Source organism: Sciurus vulgaris, assembly GCF_902686455.1.
Source record: "Sciurus vulgaris genome assembly, chromosome: 8".
In the NCBI taxonomy this organism is placed as follows: Eukaryota; Metazoa; Chordata; class Mammalia; order Rodentia; family Sciuridae; genus Sciurus; species Sciurus vulgaris.
The window spans coordinates 117,520,552-117,545,927 of NC_136468.1; the positions used below are offsets into that span (position 1 = coordinate 117,520,552).

A 25,376-nucleotide genomic window follows, 5' to 3' on the forward strand; every position below is an offset into this window, starting at 1 on the left:
AGGATCAAAACCATGAACTTTCTTACTCCCCAAGAGTATGGTGAGAGTCAAAGATGAGGAAAGCAGATCCCTGAAGGGAAAAACCTCGGAGTAAAGCCAGGAGATATAAGGAAACCCAATAGGAACAAGGGGCAGTGTGGACCCTGAAAACTCTGTCCGGCTGGACAATGAAGCCATAAAAGGCCTTGGGATATGGGACAGAATGATGCTGAGCACAAGACTCAAACCCCCTCTGTTCAGATGGCCCTTGACATTTACAGTCCTATCATGCCTCAGTAGTAGGATTACCAGATGACATAGAGAAGCCTAGTTAAATGTGAATCACAAAAAAAGTGAATAATTTCAAAATAAGTGTATGTACCAAACATTGCATTTTTAAAAAAATTACTGAGTTCTAACCTTACTGTGTGTCCTGTGTTTTTATTTGCTACATCTGGCAACCCTACCCACTAGCAGGGCAGGGATCTTCACCCCCATTTCATAGTGTAGACACAGGGAGATCAAATTTGCCCAAAACTTTGCTACTTATCCGCCCTTTCATTCTACACAGGGTTCCTAGGCTAAGGTTTAAACCTGGGCTATTTGTGTTGATGTAACTCAGATACCTGAGCTCATATCCCCTCCTTCCTTCTTGGGGCTCTCCTCAGCCTGGGGCCTTTGAGAGGCTCTGAGAGTCTAACTCATCCAACAGAATGAGGAGGAGAAAATGAATGAATGGGGAGCAGAAAAGTACTATCATAAGTCTCAGAGGGAGGTTGGGGATAAAGCTGATTGTTAGGGTGTTTGCCTAGCATGCTATATGCTTGGGGTTCAATATGAGCACTGGAAATAAAAACAGAGAGGTTCAGAGGGAGTTCTGACTACAAAATTTGGCTCCTGGTAGACTAAACAATAACTACCATTTCTATAGCCAAGGACTCAAGTTCTCAAGCAGTTGTATCTGTGAATTTGCCCAAGGTCAAGGGCAGAGGACAGTGGGAGCTGGGGTCAGTTTCTGAGTTTCCTAACACCCAAAAGTTCTCATTGCTTCTCTGGGTCAGGACAAGAGAGCTTGGAGAACAGCTCCCTCATGCCCAAAACAAGGAAGAGAGCTTGTGGACAGCAGAGTGGAGGCCCTGCTGGAGGCCATGGTAGTTGGCACAGCCTCTGCTGCCACTTGGTGGACATCTAATGCCAGTGTTTCCTTGAGAAACTACTGAACAAGGAAGGAAGGTTTTCTTCTCTCCCACTTGTGTCTGTTTAAGTCTTTCCTATCCCAGCTCCACCCTGTGATTTGTTATGACATTGAACAAGCCCTTTACTCCTCTGACTTTCTATTTCTCTCTTAAACATGAGTTCCCCAATAGGCTGAAAGCCTGATCTTTTTTTTAAAAATAAACCTGTCCTGCTGCCTCCTCTAAATCTGTCACCAGACCACTTTGGCCTTCAGATTAAAGCCTGGCAGGCCCTTCAGGATCACAGTCCAGTTAACCTCACTCACTCCCCAATTCTCTGCTCCAGAGAGCTCCTTTCTCTCCTTCCCTTCCCTTCCCTTCCCTTCCCTTCCCTTCCCTTCCCTTCCCTTCCCTCCCTTCCTCCCTCCCTCCCTCCCTCCCTTCCTTCCTTCCTTCCTTCCTTCCTTCCTTTCTTCCTTCCTTTCTTCCTTCTTTCCATTCTGGGAATTGAATCCCAGGCCTAGCATGAGCTAGGTGCTACATCCCTAGCGCCCCACCACCCCACTTTTTTTTATCTCTCTCTCTTTTTTTAAGGTCACCTCTTACATTGCCCAGGTTGGTCTCAAACTTGTGCTCCTCCAGTCTCAACCTCTAGAGCAGCTGAGATTACAGGCATATGCTACCATGCCCATCTAAGTAAAAGAAATTTTAATGTTGTGTTTCACGTAATTCAATGTGTAAATTATTATCTCAACATACAATTAATATTTTTAAATTATCAATGAGTCACCTACATCCTTTTCCATACTGTCTTTAAAATTCTGTGTTCATTTTTCATTTACTGTGTATTTCAACTTAGATTCTATATTTCAAACACTCAAAAGCCATGTGTGACTAAAAATCACTCTATTGAAAGCATAGTTCTATATCTTGATCTGTGTGGCGGTATGAAAGGTGTGTACTTATGTAAAATTTTGAGGAACTGAACATAAGACTTTGCCCTTTTTTAAATGCAAATTATATCTACTCTTGGAGGCGGGGGATAATTCCTGGATTTCTTGCCCGAATATGGATGGACAAAGGGTGAGGCAATTTCCTAGGATGGAGGATGCTGAGGGTGCTCAGATGGGTTACAGGGTTGGGCAATGCTGAGAGAATGAAGACCTTTGTCCCTTTAAGTCTTCACTGCTCTTAGGACCTGGGAAAGTTTCCAGTCACCCATCCTGGAAATGTGTAGACCTTGGCTGCCCCCTGCTGACTAATGCTGATGCCTGGGTTTCTTCGGCAATGCCCTAGAAGGGATCACCAATGTCACCCATGCTTTTCTCTTGAACCCCGTAGTCCTAGGTTCTGTCCAGTCCTGCTGTTGAGGTTGTGGGCATTTCCTCTAGCTAGGATTTACAGGTTTAGAAAAAAATAAAAGTCATCAAGTTAATTTTGAATTTCAGATAAACAACAAATATTTTTTAGCATAAAGCATATTTCAGGTGATATTTGAGACACACTTATTTATAGTAAAAAAAAATTATTTGATGCTGATGTGAAATTCAGATTTAACTGGCATCCTGTGTTTTATCTGGCAATCTCACTTCTACATTTTCCTCCAGAACTCCCAGGGGGAGTAGAAAAAATGGACTCTAAGCTATCCTGGGGCAGGGGACTTGATGGCAGGGGTGCAGTGGGCTTTGGACTACCTTAGGATCCACACACAGAATGAGAGGAACACAAGGCCCAGGGGTTAGGGGACATGTCTGAGAGCACACATTAACCATTTTGCTCCAGATCAGGTGACTAGTAATAACCCAATGATACTGTTGAGTTGATCTGCCTCCCCTGTGTGAAAGGGTAGGGACTGAGGAGAATTGAGGGGTGCTTTCTCTGGCTTATGCTTCCTCTACAGACATGGTCTTACTCTCCGAACCTTCTATAGCCATGAGGAAAGAATAACTTGGAGTGAGGATGGGGCACCAGTGAGGGAACTAAGCCAGGTGGAGGAGATTGGAGGAGAAATTGATTCCACCTCCTCATCACTTCCAAGACCTGGGTTATCTTTGAATTTCAGGTTCCTGGCATCATGGAATCCTTTTCCCCTGCACTGAACAGATGAGAAAACTGAGATCCAGAGAAGGGAAGTGACCTGTGAATCCTAAAAAATCAGCCCGGCACCATGTATCCCTGTAATCCCAGCAACTCAGTAGGCTGAAGCAAGAGAATCGCAAGTTTGAGACCAAACTTGGCAATCTAGCAAGGCCCTAAGCAACTTAAGACCCTGTCTCAAAATAAAAAATAACAAATAAAAGGGTTGGGATGTTGCTTAGTGTTTAAGCATGCCTGGGTTCAATCCCTCCCTGGTACAAAAAAAAAAAAAAAAAAAAATCAAATAGGCAATAAATCCCCTAGGTTCCTTGCCTCTCCTCCCCTAGGAGGTGAACATCTGAGGCTTCAGGTCCTTAATCACACCCTTCTCCCACCCTATAAAAAACTTTCCCTTCTCCACTCTTCAACCTTCCTGGTCCCCAAGCCCTTTAGCTCAGGCCTTTCCTCCCCCTAAGGCTCCTCAGTGGCCTCATATTTGTTTCATTCTCCTAATCTCCATCCTTTCTCTCTGTTCTCTGGAAAGGATCTGAATGCCTCTGCACAGGATCCCAATCTCCCATTGTCCCCTTCCTCTCTTTCTAGCCCCATCCCTTCCCTTATCCCTTCACAGACCCTACTTTCTGTACCAAGGAGGTACAGTATGTTTCAACAAGAGTCAGGTTTTTTTTATTTTGGGTTTTTGTTTTTGTACCAGGGATTGAACCCAGGGGCACTTAGGCACATCTCCAGCCCTTTTTATTTTTTACTTTGTGACAGGGTCTTGTTAAGTTACTTAGGGCCTCACTAAATTGCTGAAGCTGGCTTTGAACTTGCAATCCTCCCGTCTCAGCCTCCTGAGTTGGGATTACAGGAACGTACCACCATGCCCAGCCAGATTCAAATCTTGAAGTCTGATTCTTTCCAGGTGTGGCGCCTTGGGCATGTTGCTTAGCTTCTGTGGTCCTCTAGCTCTTCATCTAAATATTTTCCTCACAATGCCCCGGTGAAGGTTAAATTGCATTATATTATTAGAGGAGGATGGAGAGAGAAGGGAAGGGTGGAGGAGGAAGGTTAGGGCTATTAAAATAAGAATCTTGAGATGTTCAGAACAGGCAGAGGGTGAAACCAGAACATTTGTTTTTTAAATCTTTTCCTTCCATAATGAATGTTTTAAAATCAGCATAATTTGTTGTTTTGGATAATGTTAAATCTATGCTAGGTCCTAGCAGGATAAAGCCAACATCACAAATAGGGTTTCCAGGACCTCAAGTGCCTTAGTGTGCTAAAGCAGAGAAGATATTACTTGATATATTTTTGAAGCTGAAGTGCTTTCAAGTTTGGTAGTTCCAATTCTGTTATTTCTTTTTTCTTTTTTTGGTACTAGGGACTGAACCCAGGGGCACTTAACTACTGAGGCGCATCTCCAGACCTTTTTATTTTTTATTTTGAGACAGGATCTCACAAGCCTTGGGGCCTTGCTAAGTTGTTGAGGAAGGTCCCAATCTTCCAATCCTCTTGCCTCAGCCTCCAGAGTTGCTGGGATTACAGTTCTATGTCATAGCACATGGCCAATTCTGTTATTTATTGAGAAAGCTCTTAATAATGGGAACATGATATAAACATAAAAAATGTGCTTATCCCCTCATGTTATAGTTTCAGGAATGTGGTTTTTGCTTTCCAGAAAAGACCAAGAGAATGACCTCATTACTGAACCAAGGAAAAGTTGAATTCTCTCCTTTGGTCTACCTTGTGAACCCCACAACAACAACAAAGAGCAAATATTATCAACAAGTTTATCTAATTGAAGCTCATGGCTTTGACGTCTTTTCTGACTTTTTTCAATATCTTTTCATAATGATGATACTCTGATTTTTTTCAAAGGAGGTACTAGGTCAAGCAGGAATTTCTTTGTATGAGAACTTATTCTGTGCTGAACCTGTTCCAAGTAGCCTCGCGACCAAGTTCTGATGTAGGAATAAATCAGAACAACTTGGTTAGACAAGTTACTTTATCACCTTTTACAGGGTTTGGAGTTGGTGGCATGACAGGAACCATGAAGAACATGCAGCATCTCAGTAACAGTGTTAGAAAGGACATACAGGATTTGGGCTTGTGTCAGGTGATTTTAGGGAGGGCTTAAGGAAGAGGGACTTTGATCCGAACTGGATGCTCTCTATGAGTGGATATCTTGATAAATCTTAGCTGGACGAAGAGAAGAGCAAACTAACGTTAAAACTATAATCTCTTTGTGAGCCTTGTTAAGGAAATATTTACCCATTTCTATGGTTTGGATAATGCTTATGTCTTGTCTGGGTTCAGGCAAGATTATGGAGGGGACCTTGTTATTGTCTTGATTCATCATGGTCACAGAACATCTTTGTTTGATATTGATGTTCTATGAAATTTTAATATTCAACAGGAGAAGGCAAAGGTCTACCTGTGAATGCCAGGCCAGCTCCTGGATCAGGGTCTGCTATTTTTTTTTGCTCAGATCCTGGACTCAAATCAGGTTTCTGCGACTGGAAATACCCCGATGCATTTCCTGGTCACAGCTAAACATTTAATCTAGAGTTTATACCATTTATTACAGCAACTCCCTTCCCAGGTCCAACCCCTAACAGTCTCTGAGATAACTATAGACCCTTAATAAATGTTTGTCTAATGAATGAAATAACAAAGAATGCTGCTAAGGAAGATTGCCTGGGTGTAAATTGCAGCACAGGGAAGGGCTATCAGTATGTGATTTGAAGCCAGACCTGGTGGCATACTCCATAATCCCAGCTACTCAGAGGCTGAGGCAGGAAGATCACAAATCTGAGGCTTGCCTGGGCAATTTAGTGAGATCCTACTCCAAACAAATTAAAAAGCGTTGGTGATATAATTCATTGGTGGAGGGCATGCATAGCATTCAAAGCCCTGGGTTCAATATCCAATACCAGAAACCCACACACAAAAAGTATGTGATTTGATACAACATGTATTGACAGGAAATCTACAATCCATATATGAATTTTATTACTTGCATCAATATTGTCCATTATAGCTATTTGACCATATCGTCTCAGTTCCAGCCCAGGCACACACCACATTTTGTTGTCATGCTCTTTAGTCTTTAAAATGAAACAGTTCCTCAGCTGTTCACTGATAGTTATAGTAGTCCCTCAATTTGGATTTGGAGATTTGAACCACACCCTTTTTTTTTTTTTTTTTTTTTTTACGTTCCTGGGGATGGAATCTAGGACCTCACAAATGCTACACTAGTTCTATACCACTGAACTACACCTCTATGCCCAGGGCCATGCACTTGTAACAGAAATACCATGGAAAAGATGTGTACTGAGAAGGTCAGGGCATCTTATGAGGAGGCACAAGATCTCTACTTAACCCCTTACTTTGACATTAATTTTGATTACTTCGATTTATTTTTTCTGCTAGTTACATCTAACACTATCAGTTTTTCTTTATAATCAATAAGTAGATTGTGGAGGCACTTGTATTATGGAAACGTCGAATTTATCATTCAATTGTGATTTTCTAACTCCGTTATGTTTATTAGTTGTCATTCTCCTAATGGAAACGTTTCTTTTCCCCAATTTATTAACTTTTTAATTTATGTCGTAAAAGCTTACAGATTACTATTTTATTCAATTAGTTATACTCTATTACTATCGTTATGTATTTTGATGCTGAAATTGCCCTGAATTGACGCAGGTAACTCCTGCGTCCTTTTTGCACATTCTCATTATTATGATGTTTACATTCTGCTGCAACAAGATATTCCAAGCTTATCTAATACTTCCGCAATCACCCTTTTCTTCAAGGAGCCACTTCTTCCCTCTTCACACAGCCCCGTGTTCCTCCGCGTGCTGCCAGCACACGGAACCTTAGAGCTCCGGACCTACCTTTTCCGGTTGTAGCCGGAAGTTCCTCTGAGAGGGGGAGGCTCTAGGTCAGCTGACCAGAATTCGCGTAGGAGGGGTCGGAGGTCCAATCCTATAGACTGACAAGGCTGTGGGACTCTTGCGTCCGGGACCTACCCGTAGGCTGGGGCGGCCTCTGGGACATTAGCTACGCGGAGGCAGGTACGTGAAGGGCTGAGGAGGCGACAGGGGAGGTGGGGACCGGGAACCTGGTTCTGTCTTTCCGGGCCTCACGGAGTTAGACACCTGAGCCCAGGGCCCCGGAGACAAGCCTGGCCCTGCCCGGAGCCCTCGGTCCCCAGAAGAACGATCAGGCTGGCATTGTGGTCTTCCGTTCCATGAGTGTAGATAAGGGAAATCGAGGCCTTGAGAAAGGAAAGGGCTCCCAAGAGCTCCGTTTCAAGCAAGGGCTTACCCTGACTTCGTCCCTTTCTCTTGTACGGAACCGCATCTCTCATGTGGAAGAGTAGAAGAAAAACTCATTTAACAAGTTTGCCTCGAGTGGAGACGCGGAATGTGATGAACACATTTATGGTGAGAGTTGAAAGACCTGGGTTCGAGACTTCGCCACCGACCGCAAATTGTACGTTCTAGGCCAGATCCTTTTTCTGTGCTGAGCCTAGTTTCCTCATTTGTAAAGCGGGGCAGTGTTTCTCAAAATATGGTTCTCACACTATCTACTTTGAAATCTTCTGGGATGCCGGCCTTACAGTGCAGGGCTAAATCAGGTAACTGGTTTAGAATGTGCGTTTAGGACCTAGGAAACCGTGATTTGAGCATTCGCCTTGGAAATTCTATACTTTCTGATGTTTTAAGCCTATTGATCTTAAGTGATTCCTGCTATGAATCGTAGATATCCTTTCTTCGCTTTGAGGCAGTTGGGGCCAGTTCAGGAACTTTGAAAAAAGTAGAATGTTAGGCTAGAAAAGAACACTGAAAGGAAAATAATTTTTTAAAAAATTGAAGAGGGAAAAAAATGTTATGGCGAAGAGACCTTCATCTTTGGGGTGGAAGGAAATAGAACTAGGTCTAATAGGTGGATTCTACAGGAAGACAAGATTTTTTACTTAGTAGAAGAAATTGATGGAAAAATCATCAGAGGTGAGAAAAATCATCAGAGGCGACTAGCAATAGGATGAATTGTTTCCTTGTGGAAGGAGGACTGCAGGTTTTAGAGGAAGGTTTTTTCCAACTTCAAAGTCTCTGATTCTAAGTAATTGCTTTGAATCTTTCTGGTGCAGATTGCCCTCACAATAAATTTCTTTCTTCTGCTTTCTTTTGTTGACACCTCATTTCCTCTAGCCTACGTCTAACACCTGATCTTATGTAATCTCTTCCTGGTTGTGCTGTGCACCATCCTTTTCAAGGACTTTGAAATGCCCGAACATCTGATAGAGGTGCCTGAACTGTTTGTTCTGTGAATAACTTAACAGGGTGCCATCCATTGGTTAGTAGCTTACTTTATTATTTTCTAAAAACAAATTGAAAATGCCTCAGAAGACTTTGTGATCAGGAGAAACCAGTGAACCCTACATCATAGAATAAAGGACCCCTCCAAGTTGTTTAGGCCAACCTTCTCTCTGGGACATACATCCCTCTTTAATCTTTCTTTTCCAGCATGTAGATGTGAGAGAACTTTTTTAACTCTGTAAGCTAGCTTTCCATACAGCAAATAAACCTGTTCTATGATGGATTTAATTTGCCAGTTCATGCTCATTTGCATGTAATCTACAGATGATGCTTTAGCATGTGTTTAGTTTTTCTCATCAAATGTCATATATCCTTATTTTGTGCTTTACCAAACTCCAAGTAGATCACTTTTACAACACCTGTTAGAATATTTACGAATGATTATGTCATCTTATGGAGTAGAGGTTCTGAATTATAACCCGATTCTGCTGAACTCTCCCCCCCAAAAAAAAAGTTTTAGCCAAAACTTCATGCCTGTGTTTTTTACTTGTTTGTGTTTCTCAAGGGCAAAAAAAAAATAGTTGTGAAATGCTTATTCAGATGTCATCATGGTGCTGGGTAAAATGTTCTTAATTTGTTGGGAGTTTTTAAAACTTATCAATCTGGGAGTTCCAGGTATTAATGAAATACCTGACTCAGTGTTTAATAAGGTCAGTGGTCTGAAGAGATGCCTCTGGAAAGAGGGTTTGATGGTAAAAATAAGTTTTGGAAAAGCTGCATACTATTCTTAGAATTTCTCCATGTGTAGTCCCACATTAAATGCACTGAGAAGTTCTGCAATAAAGAAATGGGCTAGCTGGTGGTGTGGCTCAGTGGCAGAGTGCTTGCCTAGCATGTGGAAGGCACTGGGTTCAGTTCTCAGCACTACATATAAATAAGTAAATAAAATAAGATCCATCAACAACTAATAAAATATTTTTTTAAAGAAAAAAAAATGGGCAAAAAAAATCTCAACATGGTGATGCATGCCTATAATCCCAGCTACTTGAGAGACTGAGACAGGAGAATTTCAAGTTTGAGGCCAGCCTCATTACTTAGTGAGACCCTGTCTCACAAAAGTAAAAAGGGCTAGGGATGCAGCTCAGTGGTAAAGCACCCCTGGGTTCAATCCCCAGTACGACAGAAAGGGGGGGCTTTGTAAAGCAGGCTGATAACTTGTTTTACTTTTTTAATCTAGTGTTGCCAAGTGGATTTGACGTGAACCTTTTTTTTTTTTTTTTTTAATTGAAGCAGAAATTTGCAAAATCTCGCTCTACCACTTCTTTTCGCCTGGCCCGTGATCTAAGAATGGTTCTTACATTTTTAAATGAGGAATAAATTGAAAAGAACAATAATAGTTCATGATAGGAAAATCAAATTTCAGTGTCCGGTTTCAACCACACCCATTTCTTTATTTTTTTATTAAAATATTTTTTATTTTTACAGACACATTTTGATTCATTGTACACAAGTGGGGTACAGCTTTTCATTTCTATTGTTGTACACAATGTATATTCATGCCATTCATGTAATCATACATATATATAGGGTAATACTATGTTTCATTCTACTGTTTTTCCATTCCCACCCCCTCCCATCCCTTTTTCCTCTACACCATCCAAAGTTCCTTCATTCTTCTCTTCCCCCTGCCATCCCCCATCATTATATATTGTCATGCACTTAACAGAGAAAACATTTGGCCTTTGGTTTTTTAGGCTTGGCCTATTTCACTTAGCATGATATTTTCCAACTCCATTTACCAGCAAATGCCATAATTTTACTATTCTTTATGGCTCAGTAATATTCCATTGTGTATATATATCACAGTTTTTTTATCCATTCGTCAATTGAAGGGCATCTAGGTTGGTTCCACAATCTAGCTATTGTCAACCACACCCATTTATTTACAATATTATCTTTGGCTGCTTTAATTCTGTAACAGTGGAGTTCAGTAGTTAGCACAGTGTCTATAAGGCCCACAGAGTCTAAAACGTTTACTGTATTGTCCTTTATATTTAAAAAATCTGCCAGTTTCTGACCCGTATCATGTACATTTTTTAAAATTTTTTATTTTAAAAATTTTAGACTGCAAAAGTAATTCACAGACTTACTGTATATCCTCCATCTAACTTCTCCTAATGTTAACACTCTACATAAGTGTATTAAAATTAAGCAAAAAACTTAACATTGATTAAAAACTACTAACTATAGACTTTGTTGGGGTGGAAGGGTGGGGGAGTGGTATCTGGTATTGAACTCAGGGGTGCTTTACTACTGACGACTGAGCTACATCTTCAGTCCTTTTTATTTTTTATTTATTTTTATTATTTATTTGTATTTGGTACCAGGGATTGAACCCAAGGGCACTTAACCACTGAGCCACACCCCCAGCCCTTTTTTATATTTTATTTAGAGACAGGGTCTCACTGAGTTGCTTAGGGCCTCGCTAAGTTCCTGAGACTGGCTTTGAACTTGCTGTCCTCCTGCCTCAGCCTCCCAAGTTGCTGGGATTACAGGCATGTGCCACTACCACATCTGGCTTTATTTTTTATTTTGAGACAGTTTCTCCCTAAATTTGCCTCAAACTTGTAATCCTCTGCCTCACCTTCCCAAGTTGCAGGTACCTGGCTCTAATCTATATATTTTATTAAAATTTTGTCATTTGTCCCAATCCTTTTTCTGTTCCAGGATCCAGACTAAGATCTTGGATCACACTGAGTTGTAAAGCCTCCAATCTGGGACAATTCCTCAGTGTGTCCTTCAAACTGTAAACTTTTAAACAGGACTGGCCTATTATTTTGTAAAATGTTTTTCAAACTTTTTTTATGTGTAATTCACATACCAGAAAATTCACTGATTTAAAGTGTTCAATATAGTGGTTTTTTAGTGTATTCACAAAGTTGTGTAGTCATCACCACTATATAATTCTAGCACATTTCATTACACTGAAAAGAACCCCTGTACATGTAAACAGTCACTCTGTTTTACCCCCTCTTCCCATCTCCTGGCAACCACTAATCTCTTTTTTGTCTCTGAATTTGCCTATTCTGAATATTTAATATAATTGGAATCATACAGTATATGACTTTTTGTGTCCGGCATTCTCATAAGCATATTTTCATGGTTCATCCATGTTGTAGCATGTAACAGTATATCATTTCCTTTTTATTACTTGCTAATATTTCACTGTAGGAGTATACCACAATTTGTTTATCCATCAGTTTGTTCATTAGTTAACTGATGCCCAGGATTTTTCTTTTGGTAATTATGAATGATGCTGCTATGAATATTCATGTGCAGGTTTTTGTTTGGACATATTTTCAGTTCTCTTAGATAAATACCCACAAGTGGAATTTCTGGATCATATGGCAACTCTTTAACTTTCTGAGAAACTGCCAAGCTATTTTCCATTATGTTCCCACTAATAATATATGAGGATTCCAATTTCTCTGCATCCTCAACACTTGTTATTGCCCATTAAAAAAATGATATCCATCCTAGTGGGTCTGAAGTGTTATCATTATGGTTTTTTAAAAATATTTTGTTTTAGTTGTAGGTGGACACAATAACTTTATTTTTATGTGGTGCTGAGGATCGAACCCAGGGCCTCACACATGCTAAGGGAGCGCTCTACCACTAAACCATGACCCCAGGCCCTCATTATGTTTTTTTTTTTTTTAATATTTTTTAGTTGTTGATGAACCATTTATTTATTTATTTATCTATTTATTTATTTATATGCAATACTGAGGATCAAACCCAGAGCCTCACACATGCCAGGCAAGCACTCTACCACTGAGACACAACCCCAACCCATCATTATGGTTTGAATTTGCATTTCCCTAATGACTGATGAAGTTAAACATTTTTCATGTGCTTATCAGCATCTGTATATTTTATTTGGACAAGTTTATTCAAATCCTTTCCCCATTTTTTAATTGGCTTATTTGTCATTGTATACAATTTTGTATATATTTAGAGTTTGCACACCCCTAGAAGCTGCTTGAAGTAACTAACTCAGAGTGAGCTGAATGGCAGAATCTGATGCAATACCAGTAGCTCCCTGAGCTGAATGTGGTTGAATTTGGATATGCTGAAGTACAGAGTAAGTTGTCTAAGACTGCTGATCACGCAGAGTTTGGCACAACCCCAAACACTGCTGATTATGCAGAGTTGGGCGACCATAGTCAAATGAAAGGGATACTGATGGTGTCCAGAAACTACAGCATCATCCAAGATGTGATAAAACCACTTGGGGATCCTTCTTGGGAGCTGATTACTGACAGGGAGAAGAGGAGTCAGACAGTTTGTCTTGGGCAGCTGCTCAAAACTGCAGACGTCCTAATGCATCCAGGCTGCTCTTTTTTTTGTTTTGTTTTTTAAGTTGTCAGTGGATCTTTGTAATTTATTTATTTATATGTGGTGCTGAGTATCAAACCCAGGGCCTCACACATGCTGGGCAAACACGATACCGCTGAGCCACAACTCCAGCCCTCCAGGCTTCTCTTGCCCCCACAGCATTTGGCTATAATAAAACCATCTTGGAGATGTACTTTAAAAGAAACACTTCAGTAATTTAAATTGTGAAAATAATGTATTCTGACTTTAGATATTTTGGAAAATAACCAATAAATCTCCTTTTCCTCCTTTTAAACATCTCTTACTCCATTCATTGTACATAGTAACTTTTTTTTTTTTTTTCCTCCTGAGATGGACTCTTGCTGTGTTTCCCAGGCTGGTCTCAAACTCCTGGGTCTCAAGTGAGCCTCTTGCCTTTGTCTCCAGAGTAAGGCTATAGGTATGCACTATTAACTTTTTTTTTTGTTTTTATTTTTTAGTACTGGGGAGCTTTACTGCTGAGCTGCAGTCCCCAATTCTTTTGTGTTGTTTTGTTTTGTTTTGTTTTGTGTGAGACAGGGTCTTGCTAAATTGCTGATGTTGACCTCAAAGTTATGATCCTCCTGCCTCAGTCTTCTGAGTCACTAGGTTTACAGGTAGGCACCACGGTACCCAGCATCTGTTAACATTTTAGTGCTCATATCTCCATGTTCTTGGTAGTCTCTTTAGTAAACATTACTTCTAATGACTGCATTAATATCCATATCCTAATCCATTCACTTATTCAGTAAGTCATTAAACCTTATTGTATAGACATAATGTAGCATGAAAATGTAGTTTTGATTTTCATTTTCTTTTTTTTTTTTGCACTGGGGATTGAACCCAGTGGCACTCTTCTACTGAGTGACATCATCAGTTTTTTTTCTTTTTCTTTTCTTTCTTAAATTCTGAGACAAGGTCTCATTAAGTGGCTAAGGCCGGCCTCTTAATTTGTGATCCAGCTTCCTGAGTTGCTAGGGTTACAGGTGTACATCATTGCCCTTAGCTGAGCAATACAGATTTTTTTTAAAACATATTTTTTATTGTGATAAAATATATATAACATAAAATTTACCATTGTACTCATTTTTAAGCGTAAAATTTTTTGGCTTACATACAGTCACAATATGTAACTATCACCACTACTTCCAAAATGTTTTCATTACCCCAAGCATCTAGGAGGTTGAGGTAGGAGGATTGCAAATTCAAGTCCAGCCTCAGCAACTTAGCAAGACACTGACTCAAAACCAAAAATCAAAAGGACTGGGGATGTAGCTCAGTGGTAAAGAATCCCTGGGTTCAAACTCCAGCACCAAAAGAAAAAAATTACCTTCTTAACCATTTTTACAGTTTAGTGTTATTTAGTACATTCATATTGTTGTGGAAACATTACCATTATATGTCTCCACAACTATTTTCATTTTGCCAAACCGAAACTCAATACCCATTAAACAATAACTCTCTATTCCCTTCTCCTCCTGCTTACTGGCAACCGTATTAGGGCTTCACTACATTGCTGAGACTGGCTTTGAACTTGCCATCCTTCTATCTCAGCCTCTTGAGGCACTGGGATTACAGGCTTGCACCACTGTGCCTGACTGTCTCTATGATTTTGACAACCTTTAAGTACCTCCAAAAGTGGAATTATGTAGTATTTGTTGTTTTGTGATTGATTTGTTTCATTTAACATATAGTCCTCAAGGTTTGCACATTGGAGTATATGTCAGAATTTTCTTTTTAAAGGTTGACTGTGTTCCATTATGTGTACATACCATATTTTGATTATTCATTTATCTGACAATGCTTCTATATTGTACCTGTTGTGAATACTGCTGCTACAAATACGGATATCCAAATAATTCCATGAGACCAGCTTTCAGTTCTTTAGTTACATACCCAGAAATCGAATTATCATATGGTAATTCTTTTTTTAATTTTTGGTAGTACTGGGGATTGAATCCAGCAGCGTTCTACCACTGAACTATATCCCAAATTCTTTATTTTTTGTTTTGAGACAGGAGCTCACTAATTTGCCAAGGCTTTGAACTTATAATCTTCTGGCCTCAGCCTCACAAATAGCTGGGATTACAAGCATGCATCACCATGCCTGTCCTTTTTTTAATTTTTTGAGGAATTTCCATATTGTTTACTGCAGTGGGTGCGCCATTATACATTCTCACCAGCAGTGAGTGTGTAAGTGTTCCATTTCTCCATATTCTTGTCAATATTTGCTTTCTTCTGTTCTTTTTTTTTTTGGGGGGGGGGGCGTGCTAGGGATTTGAACCCAGGGCTTTGTGCTTGGGAGGGAAGCACTCTACCAACTGAGCTATATCCCCAACCCAATATTTGCTTTCTTTAGTTTATTTTATAGTAGCCATCCTAATGTGATGAGATGGTATCTCATAGTTTTGATTTTCATTTCCCTAATGGTTCATGATAATACTTTGTCATGTGCTTATTGACTGTTTATATATCTTCTTTGGAAAAATGTCTATTCATATCTTTTGTCTATTTTTTAATTGGATTGTTTTTGTTGTTGAGTTTTAGGAGTTCTCTATATATATTCTGGAAATTTTTCCTTTATCAGATATATGATTGCAAATGTTTTCTCCCATTTTGTGGGTTACCATTTTACTGTCTTTTGATGCATAGAATTTTTTTAATTTTCATAAAAACCAATTTTTTTTTTTCTTTTGATACATTTACATTTGGTGTCATGTGGATAAGCATTGCTAGAAATGTGGATTATAAAGTAGGGACCAAGTGGCTTCTTTCTTAAGATTCTCAGTGGTGACTTTAATTGTTGTCCAGTTATTATAACTCCTCGTCTTCTGTTTTTCGTTTCTGAAGAATGTTGGTCTATCTCTTCATTTCATTGGTCAGTGGGAACACAGTACTTGAGTGGTAGGCCCTTGTCCCCCATCTGGTCTAAGGACACACAGACTACTGAAGCAATACTTCTATAGTTATTGACCGAATCTGCCTCCTTTGGAAATGGTTCTAGTGACTAGTTGGCCATTCCACTCTGGGACTAGTCATCAGGTTGATTCCCATGGTAGTCTCTATAGCATCTGATAGTTCAATGTCTACTATCCCAGTTACTCTGCAGAAACACCTTGTGATGTAAGCAGTAGTGGTCTTTTTAAGACGGACGTCTTTGAATATGAGATTGGATCCTGGCCAAAGCCCAGAAAAGTTTCTTTTTCTTAACTCTACCATCTCTGCAAAGACACATCACAGAATAAGAAGCTTTCTTTTTTTCCTCTTTTTTTTTTTTTTTTTTAAGTTGTCAGTGAACCTTTATTTTAATTATTTATATGTGGTGCTGAGAATCAAACCCAGTGCATTGCACATGCCAGGCAAGCACTTTCGCACTGAGCTACAACCCCCGCCTAAGAAGCTTTTTACAATTAAATTCTGACTTGACCCTAGACTCCTTGAGGGCTAGAAGCAGAACCTTGTCTGATTTATTTTTATCATTGAGCCTAGTAGTTGGCATTCTCTAAATGTTTGTCACACTGCACTGGCAATTAAGTTAATGGAAGTGGCCATTAATGGAGGACATAACCTGATTTGTGAAAGTCGATATTATAGATTATTCAGAATGGTATTATTTTGGTTGTATTATTTTTAACCACCGTCAGTTCTCTTTAGGACCTGCTATTGAAAAGAAAAGTTAAGTCATTGTTCTGTCAGGTATTAACTGGATGTTATTAAAGCTCAGAAAGTTTTCCCTAATTAGTTAAATCTTATCAACTTTATTTTTTTCTTTTTAATATTCTACCTACAGAATATTTTAGAGGGTTGTTACCTCACCCTTGGTTAAAATTTGAATTAATGAGAGCTGGGGTTGTAGCTCAGTGGTGGAGTACTTGCCTCCCACATTTGAGGCACTGTTTGATCCTCAGCACCACATAAAAATAAGTAAATAAAATAAATGTATTGTGTCCATCTACAACTTTTAATTTTTGAATTAATGAGGTTTTATAAAAATCTGATGAGATTTTACAAAGTCTTAATTAATGAGATTTCAATGGCTTAATGAAAATAAAACAAAACCCTTATTTTGTAAACTCTTCTCATGATAAAAGAAGGGCAGGCCAGACCTGGTTGCTCACGCCTTGTAATCCCAGCAGTTTGGGAGACTGAGGCAAGTGAAACACTAGTTCAAAGCCAGCCTCAGCAATTTAGTGAGACCCTAAGCAAATTAGTGAAACCCTATCTCAAAACACTAGAAAAAATAGGGATAGTAGGAACATACCTGCACATTGTAAAGGCTATTTATTAAGCCCGTGGCCAACATCATTCTTAATGGAGAAAAACTGAAACCATTCCCTTTAAAAACGGGAACAAGACAGGGATGTCCTCTTTCACTATTCTATTCAACATTGTCCTTGAAACTCTAGCCAGAGCAATTAGGCAGACTAAAGAAATTAAAGGGATACGAATAGGAAAAGAGGAACTTAAGCTGTCACTATTTGCGGATGACATGATTCTATATTTAGAGGATCCAAAAACCTCCTCCAGAAAACTTCTAGACCTCATCAATGAATTCAGCAAAATAGCAGCCTATAAAATCAACACGCATAAATCTACAGCATTTTTATATGCAAGTGATGAAACTGCTGAAAGGGAAGTGAGGAAAACAACTCCATTTGCAATAGCCTCAAAAAAAATAAAATACTTGGGTATCAATCTAACCAAAGAGGTAAAAGATCTCTACAATGAAAACTACAAAACATTGAAGAAAGAAATTGAGGAAGACCTTAGAAGATGGAAAGATCTCCCAAGTTCTTGGATAGGCAGAATTAATATTGTCAAAATGGCCATACTACCAAAAGCGCTATACAGATTCAGTGCAATTCCAATTAAAATCCCAATGATGTACCTTACAGAAATAGAGCAAGCAATCATGAAATTCATCTGGAAGAATAAGAAACCCAGAACAGCTAAAGCAATCCTTAGCAGGAAGAATGAAACAGGGGGTATCGCAATACCAGATCTTCAACTATACTACAAAGCAATAGTAACAAAAACGGCATAGTATTGGCACCAAAATAGACAGGTAGATCAATGGTACAGAATAGAGGACAAGGACACAAACCCAAATAAGTACAATTTTCTCATACTAGACATAGGTGCCAAAAATATGCAATGGAGAAAAGATAGCCTCTTCAACAAATGGTGCTGGGAAAACTGGAAATCCATATGCAACAGAAAGAAACTAAACCCCTACCTCTCACCCTGCACAAAAATCAACTCACAATGGATCAAGGACCTTGAAATCAGACCAGAGACCCTCCTGCATCTTATAGAAGAAAAAGTAAATACAAATCTTCACCTGGTTGGCTTAGGACCAGACTTCCTTAACAGGACTCCCATAGCTCACGAAATAAAAGCAAGAATCAATTACTGGGATAGATTCAAACTAAATAGCCTTCTCTCAGCAAAGGAAACTATCAGCAATGCGAATAGAGCGCCTACAGAGTGGGAGAAAATCTTTGCCACTCATATTTCAGAGAGAGCATTAATTTCCAGAATATATAAAGAACTCAAAAAACTCTACATGAAGAATACAAATAACCCAATCAACAAATGGGCTAAGGATATTTACAGACACTTCACAGAAGATCTACAAGCAATCAACAAACATATGAAAAAATGTTCACCATCTTTAGTAATAAGAGAAATGCAAATCAAAACTACACTAAGATTCCATCTCACCCCAGTTAGAATGGCGATTATCAAGAATACAAGCAACAGTAGGTGTTGGAGAGGATGTGGGGAAAAAGGTACACTCATACATTGCTGGTGGGGATGCAAACTAGTGCAGCCACTCTGGAAAGCAGTGTGGAGATTCCTTAGAAAACTTGGAATGGACCCACCATTTGACCCAGCTATCCCACTCCTTGGCCTATACCCAAAGGACTTAAAATCAGCATACTACAGAGATGCAGCCACATCAATGTTCATAGCTGCTCAATTCACAATAGCCAGACTCTGGAACCAACCTAGATATCCTTCAATTGATGAATGGATAAAGAAGCTGTGGTATATATATATATATATATATATATATATATATATATATATATACACAATGGAATATTACTCAGCTATAAAGAATAATAAAATTATGGCATTTGCAGGCAAATGGATGAAATTGGAGAATATCATGCTAAGTGAGATAAGCCAATCTCAAAAAACCAAAGGACGAATGATCTCGCTGATAAGCGGATGATGACACATAATGGGGGGTGGGAGGGGGGCAAGAATGGAGGAAGGAGGGACTGTATAGAGGGAAAAGAGGAGTAGGAGGGGTGGGGGGGAGGAAAAAATAACAGAATGAATCAAACATCATTACCCTCTGTAAATGTATGATTACGCAAATGGTGTGCTGTTACTCCATGTACAAACAGAAACAACATGTATCCCATTTGTTTACAATAAAAATAAATTTAAAAAAAAAAGAATCCAAAAAGAAAAAAATTAAAAAATGGGCAGAGGGTGTGGCTCAGGGTTAAACAACACCTGAGTTTAATCCCTGGTACCAAAAAGAAGAAGAGGGCAGACACAGTTACCAATATTGGCACATGAAGGACACTGACCTGACACTGGCTTGTCTGGCAAACCTGGGTCTTAGACTAAGTCTTCTACCTCCAAATTTCTCCTTTCACCATATTATACTAGAAATCCAGGTCTCAGCTGCGATCTGTCCAGTCTGAAGAGCCTTTCTTTAGTACAGTATTTCCCCCAGGTATATTGATTTGAGTTGAAATTGGCAGATTTCTATCATTCATTCACATGCATTTTATCAAATGTTTGCTCCCAGGTGTACTGTGCTGTTGGCCCTAGGACATGTCTATTACTAGAGTGGACAATGAACAGTTCAGTGCATAATTAATCCTCTGTGTGAGTAGTGTTATCCTATAATAGACACCGGTCCCAATTTGGGAAAATACCTGAACTGTTTTTTCATTGCAGATTTCTGACTTTTTTCCCCCTATTTGTTTTTGAGTTTGGACTAGTACTTAAAAGTATTGATGCAGTTATATGTATATTTCTAAGTCTGAAAAAACAACTGAAGAATGTTTTTCTTGTAGAATACTGATTTTCCATAACTTTAGTTGGCTAGATTGATTTGTATTGAGTTGTGCATTCCTAAGTGTTTTTTCTTAAGTGTCAGATCTGGCAATAAATACACATTGTTGAGGTACTCCTGACTGCCTGCCCCTGTTCTGAGTAAGGCACTTGGAAGCTGGAACAGGGGCATGAGGAAACAAAATAACAGATTCCATCCATTAAGCACATTGGCTTGCGGGTGGGAAGCTTTGTCTCTGACTCGCTCTGTCACTGGGCAAGTGACCTAACTAGTCTGAGCCTTAATTTAACATCTCAGGGAATGCAAACAATGTTACAGTAATGTTTGCCTCAAGGCAGGCTATAAAGATGAAATGACATAATTCACATAAAGAGCCTAGCAGAGTAGGTTAGCCCACGTTATTGGTAGTGATAAGAAATATAACAAGTGTCACTAATTTAAACATTCTGACTTCTCTGGATCAAACTAATTTATCCTATTCTAGAGTTCCTCTCAGCATGAATTTATACAATTCTGATGTCTCACCTAATCTACCTTCAAGGAATGATACTCATTCAGAAAGAGAAGTTGTGACTTGTTCATTCAGCAAAATAACCAAGTACTTGCTGATTGCTCCATGGGGAATACAAGAAAGCAGTACTGTTCAGTGAACTGAGAAAGAGAGATCTTACTAGGGAGGAGGATTAACATTTTTAAGCACTTCACTGCATGCCTGGAATTGTGTAGGCTTCTTATTGTTTTCTTTCTTTAATTCAAACAACTGTTTTTGAGGAAGGTAACGGCCTGTTTTCACAAATAAGTGAAACCAAAGGCTCAGAGAGAGAATAACTTGTCTGAAGTCAGAATAAGTGGAAGAACTGAGATTTGAACTCACATTCCTCTGTGCCATGCTAGTTTTTATTAAAAACAAGTCCATAAAAGTCAAGGAACATTTAAGACAGTGGAATGACAAAAGGCAGCCTCTTGTATAACCCTTAAAAGTTTGTCAGTAGTGGTCCAAATCCCATTTCACCTCCTTACAGGGTTCCAGAGAAAAGGACCAGTGCATCTCTAAGGAAAGGAAGCCAATCCTTCTGAATCTGAAAGGCCGTTCGGGTCTGTGGTCCTATACTTGAAGGCCAGGTCACAGAGGGCTAGTTTAGGGATCTAACCACCATTTAGACCCAAATTTTAGAGCTATTTTCTGTGTGTTCTAAGTTCGAATTAACTTACTCATTTTTCACTCTAACCTTCTGTGAATATGATGGAATGCACACCTAATCTCTGCTCCACATATGGTCCAGCAGCAGCCTAATAAGCAGCACAGACAGCTTCAGGCATGTTAAGGTTCCCGGCAAAGAACTTCCCTATGAACAGGCATATGCCTATAGGAATGAGACCTGCTGGGGTCATGCCAGCTATTTATCACCCAAATTTGTAATCTTTGTAACTAAGATTAACATTTCTAGGTGCCTCTGTACACCCTGATCTAGGAATTCTTAGCGTTAAGAGTGCCGAAAAGGCAGGTAATGAATTCCTACAGTTTTCTAGAACCTGAGAATTGAATACAAGAATGTTATGAAGAGATTTCCTCATGAGGTCAGGTTCCTTAGTTCCTGCAGGGATGTTCAACGCTTTTATTCTCTCGCTTGCTCAGTTCCTGTGAGGTAGGCCAAGGGAAGTGAACCAAAGACCACCTCTGGAAAGGTAATAGGAGTGAAGATGCTGGGTCAGTCAAATCCAGGCTCTTCACGCCTAAGAAAACATGCGGTATTGTAAATTTGCTTTTAGTCCAACACATTTACCTCCCAGGACATCTCAAATTGAGGAATGTTTGCAAAACTAAATGTGAGCTTATTTCCTAAAAGGAACAACTGTGTTAATAATAGATTCTTAGGCTTGATCCAGATCCTATTTAAGTCATTGAGAGTCTGGGAGCCAAATCCCCTATAGAGGGAAGGGCTTCTTTAGGAAAATGATGGTGGGGAAGAAAGGTGAGTTTAATGCTTGTTAGAGGAGCCCCTTGTTAGAATTCTTGTAATTATCTTCCTCTTCCTCTTTTTTTTTTTTTTTTTTTTTTTTAATACTGTAATCAAGGGAAGCTTTACCACTGAACTATATCCCCAGCCCTTTTATTTATTTATTTATTTATTTATTTATTTATTTATTTATTTATTTATTTATTTATTTATTTATTTTAAAGATGCCAGGGATTGAACTCAGGGGCACATGGCCACTGAACCACATATCCAGCCCTTTTTTGTATTTTATTTAGAGATAGGGTCTCATTGAGTTACTTAGCTCCTTGCTTTTGCTGAGGCTGACTTTGAACTCGGGATCCTCCTGCCTCAGCCTCCTGAGCTGCTGGGATCACAGACCTGAGCCACTGCACTCAGCTACATATGTCGTCTTTAGCTCCTATGCTGGACTCAACTTGGTCTTGCTCTTCTTTGTGACTCCTTTGCAGTAGCATCAAACCTGAAATAATATTCTTAGTAGAGAACTGTTGATTGCATAAATGGATGAGTGATGTGTTTACTCTATATTTACTTCAAAACAAGTTACATCATTGTATAATGAATTTGAGGGAAAACAGAGTAGGTATTTAGCTTTGTAAAGTTGCATGTTATTTGGTTAACATGAGTGAAAAGAGTGCTCATGTTGTATTGGAAAATCTGAATGTGGCACTGTGTGGTGACCCACCCTTAGGCAAGTCTTCCAGCCTCCCTGACCTCATGTCCTTATTTGTAAAGTGGGGTAAGAATCAGAAGTAATGATAGATGTTAATATGTTTTAAGAAATTAGCAAGTACAACTGGGCGCAGGGGTGTATGCCTGTAATCCCAGCAATTTAGCAAGGAACTAAGGACTTAACAAGACTGTCTCAAATTAAAACATAATCACTGTTGCTCAATGGTTAAGCAACTCTGCCCAATAACAAACAAAAATCTAGAAAGTGGTGCAGGTCTAGAGTGAAGAAGGGCCAGGTGTGATGGCATACACCTGTAGTCTCAGCTCTTCGAAAAGCTGAGGCAGGAAGATCACTTGAACCCAGAAATTTGAGACCATCTTGGGAAACACAGAACCCTGTTGCCCACCCCCCACGCCCCAAAAAAAGAGGACAGGAACACAAAACTAGTTATAATAAGGTTGTAATGTGGTCAGGTAGGTCTTGCAGGAACCAGGAGAGTTCTAGCAGGATGGAAGCTTAGGTATACTCAGGACCTAGTTCCTTTTTATTCTCTCTAATTCCTGAACCAATGAGGGCCCTCTATTCTCTGGGTCACTGTCCTAGTCCTGCAGGGCCCATGAGGCTGTGGCCACATTCTTTTGGTCTGTAGATACTCAGTAGACAGTCACCAGGAGAAGCTACTCATCTCTGCTTTGCCACATTGGTGTGGGGTTCTGGTGTATAGTGTTAGGGAGGAGGTAAGGAGAGGAGGCTTCTAGGATTGGGGGGTGCCTCTGGAGGCCAGGATATATTGCAAAGAGAGGGTTGTGAGCAGTTCACCTGGCAGTTGACCAAAGCCAATCATGCGTGCCTGTACCCACTCACTCACTAAATATTTCAGTGCCTGCTACGATAAAGCTCTAAGGCCCAGGGAAAGGAACCATGATGTCAGTCTACTGAGAATTAGACTGACCCAATGCCTGGCCTACTACAAGGCTGCCACACCCTGCAAATTTTGATCTTACCTGTGACTAACTCCTGATCATTCCCACCCCAACACCTGCCTTGACCCAGGTTTCTCCCTTATGTCTCTGTGTAGGAGTATGGGCTGGGCAGAACCTTGGGTCCAGGGAGTATGAGAAGGGGACCAGGGTAAATGGTATGCATATGTACCTCCTCAGTAGCAACAGCCTCCTCCCACTTTGTTATGCCCTCCAGATCACTGGGCCACCTCAGTAGCCCAATAGGAGGTATGATACCCTAACTTCTCAAAGGAAAAAAAGAAATTCAAGCCATGAGTAATCTACCCAGAGCAGTGGCCAGTCAGTAGTATAGTCAGGACTTGAACTCAGCTTTTCAGGATGGGGAAAACTGGAAAATTGAGGGAGATTTTTTTAAATTTACTGTTAACTCTTATCTGATTTCAACATTATTATATGTAAAAATGTCAGTTTTATAAACTTGGAGAATTTAGAAAATGTAAGTCATTTCTTCCAAGCCTCTATCATTATAGAGATAGTTATCATTACTAGCTTGGTATATTCTGCCACATTTAAAAAGACATTTTCTAATACTTATATTTATTATTGTAATAAATGCAGTATTATACATACATTTTACATTTTTCTTTTTTAAAAGTTATTATAACTGGGTGCAGTGGCACATGTCTGTAATCCCAGCAATTTAGGAGGTTGAGGCACGAGAGTCACAATTTTGAGACCAACTGCAGTAGCTTAGTGAGGCCCTAAGCAACATAATGACACCCTGTCTCAAAATAAAAAGGACCAGGAATTAGCCTGGTGCAGTGGCACATGCCTATAACACAGTTCCTTGGGAGGCTGAGGCAGGAGGATCGCAAATTCAAGGCCAGCCTCAGTAATTTAGCAAGACCCTGTCTCAAAATGTTAAAATGTAAAAATAAATGGGGATTTAATTCAGTGCTCAAGTGCTCCTAGGGTCAATCCCCAGTACATAAAAAGGAGGATGGAATAGGGATATAACTCAGTGGTAAAGTACCCATGGGTCAATCCCTAATACCAAAAAAGTTATAAAAGTAATAGTTGTTTATTATAATACTTTAAAACAGAATAGGAATATAAAAATGCAAAGTTCCCTAGTCTTCATAATATCAGAAATAACTGTTGATAGTTTAGTGTGTGTCTTTAGACATCCTTGAGTATACTCCCGTATATATACACACACACATACACACCCATTTATGAACTTTGTTTTTATACAAATAAGTTCATATACACACTTTCCTGCAGCCTGACCCTTAAAAAAATATGCATTTTGTATTGAAAAATACAAATACAAAAATAGACTATACAAAATCCCCATTTATCATCTAGCTCCAACAACCAACTTGTTTTTCTTTCATCTTTTTTTCCACTTTCACAGAATATTTTAAAGTAAATAACAAAATATCAGTGTTTCATAAATATTTCAGAATTGAGAATTGGAATAGGAATTGAGAATTTTTTTGAAAAGTTACATACTACCACAATCATATCCAACAGAATTAACAATCATTCTGCCAAGGGAAAAAAAAGTCCAAACAAAAGGAATAGCATTAGTTTGGGACATTGAAAGTGGAATCAGGAGGCCATTGTTCATCAGATCTCAGATATTTCCACAGCTGAACCTTTG

At 39.4% G+C, this 25,376-nt stretch overlaps 1 protein-coding gene across 3 annotated transcripts in view; it reads left to right on the plus strand.

Annotated features, from left to right (window-relative positions):
• Window positions 1-7,169: 7,169 nt before the first annotated feature.
• The window catches only part of RNF185 (ring finger protein 185), a 34,955-nt gene continuing 16,748 nt past the window's right edge, over window positions 7,170-25,376 (plus strand). The window contains exons 1-3 of one of the 3 annotated variants that reach the window (XM_079149751.1): window positions 7,174-7,312; window positions 13,310-13,397; window positions 13,517-13,593. The gene's annotated coding sequence lies outside the window, so the exon portion shown is untranslated. Of the gene's footprint in view, window positions 7,313-13,309; window positions 13,398-13,516; window positions 13,594-25,376 lie in introns of all 3 variants that reach the window. The other 2 variants (XM_079149750.1, XM_079149749.1) reach the window with 2 other exon arrangements.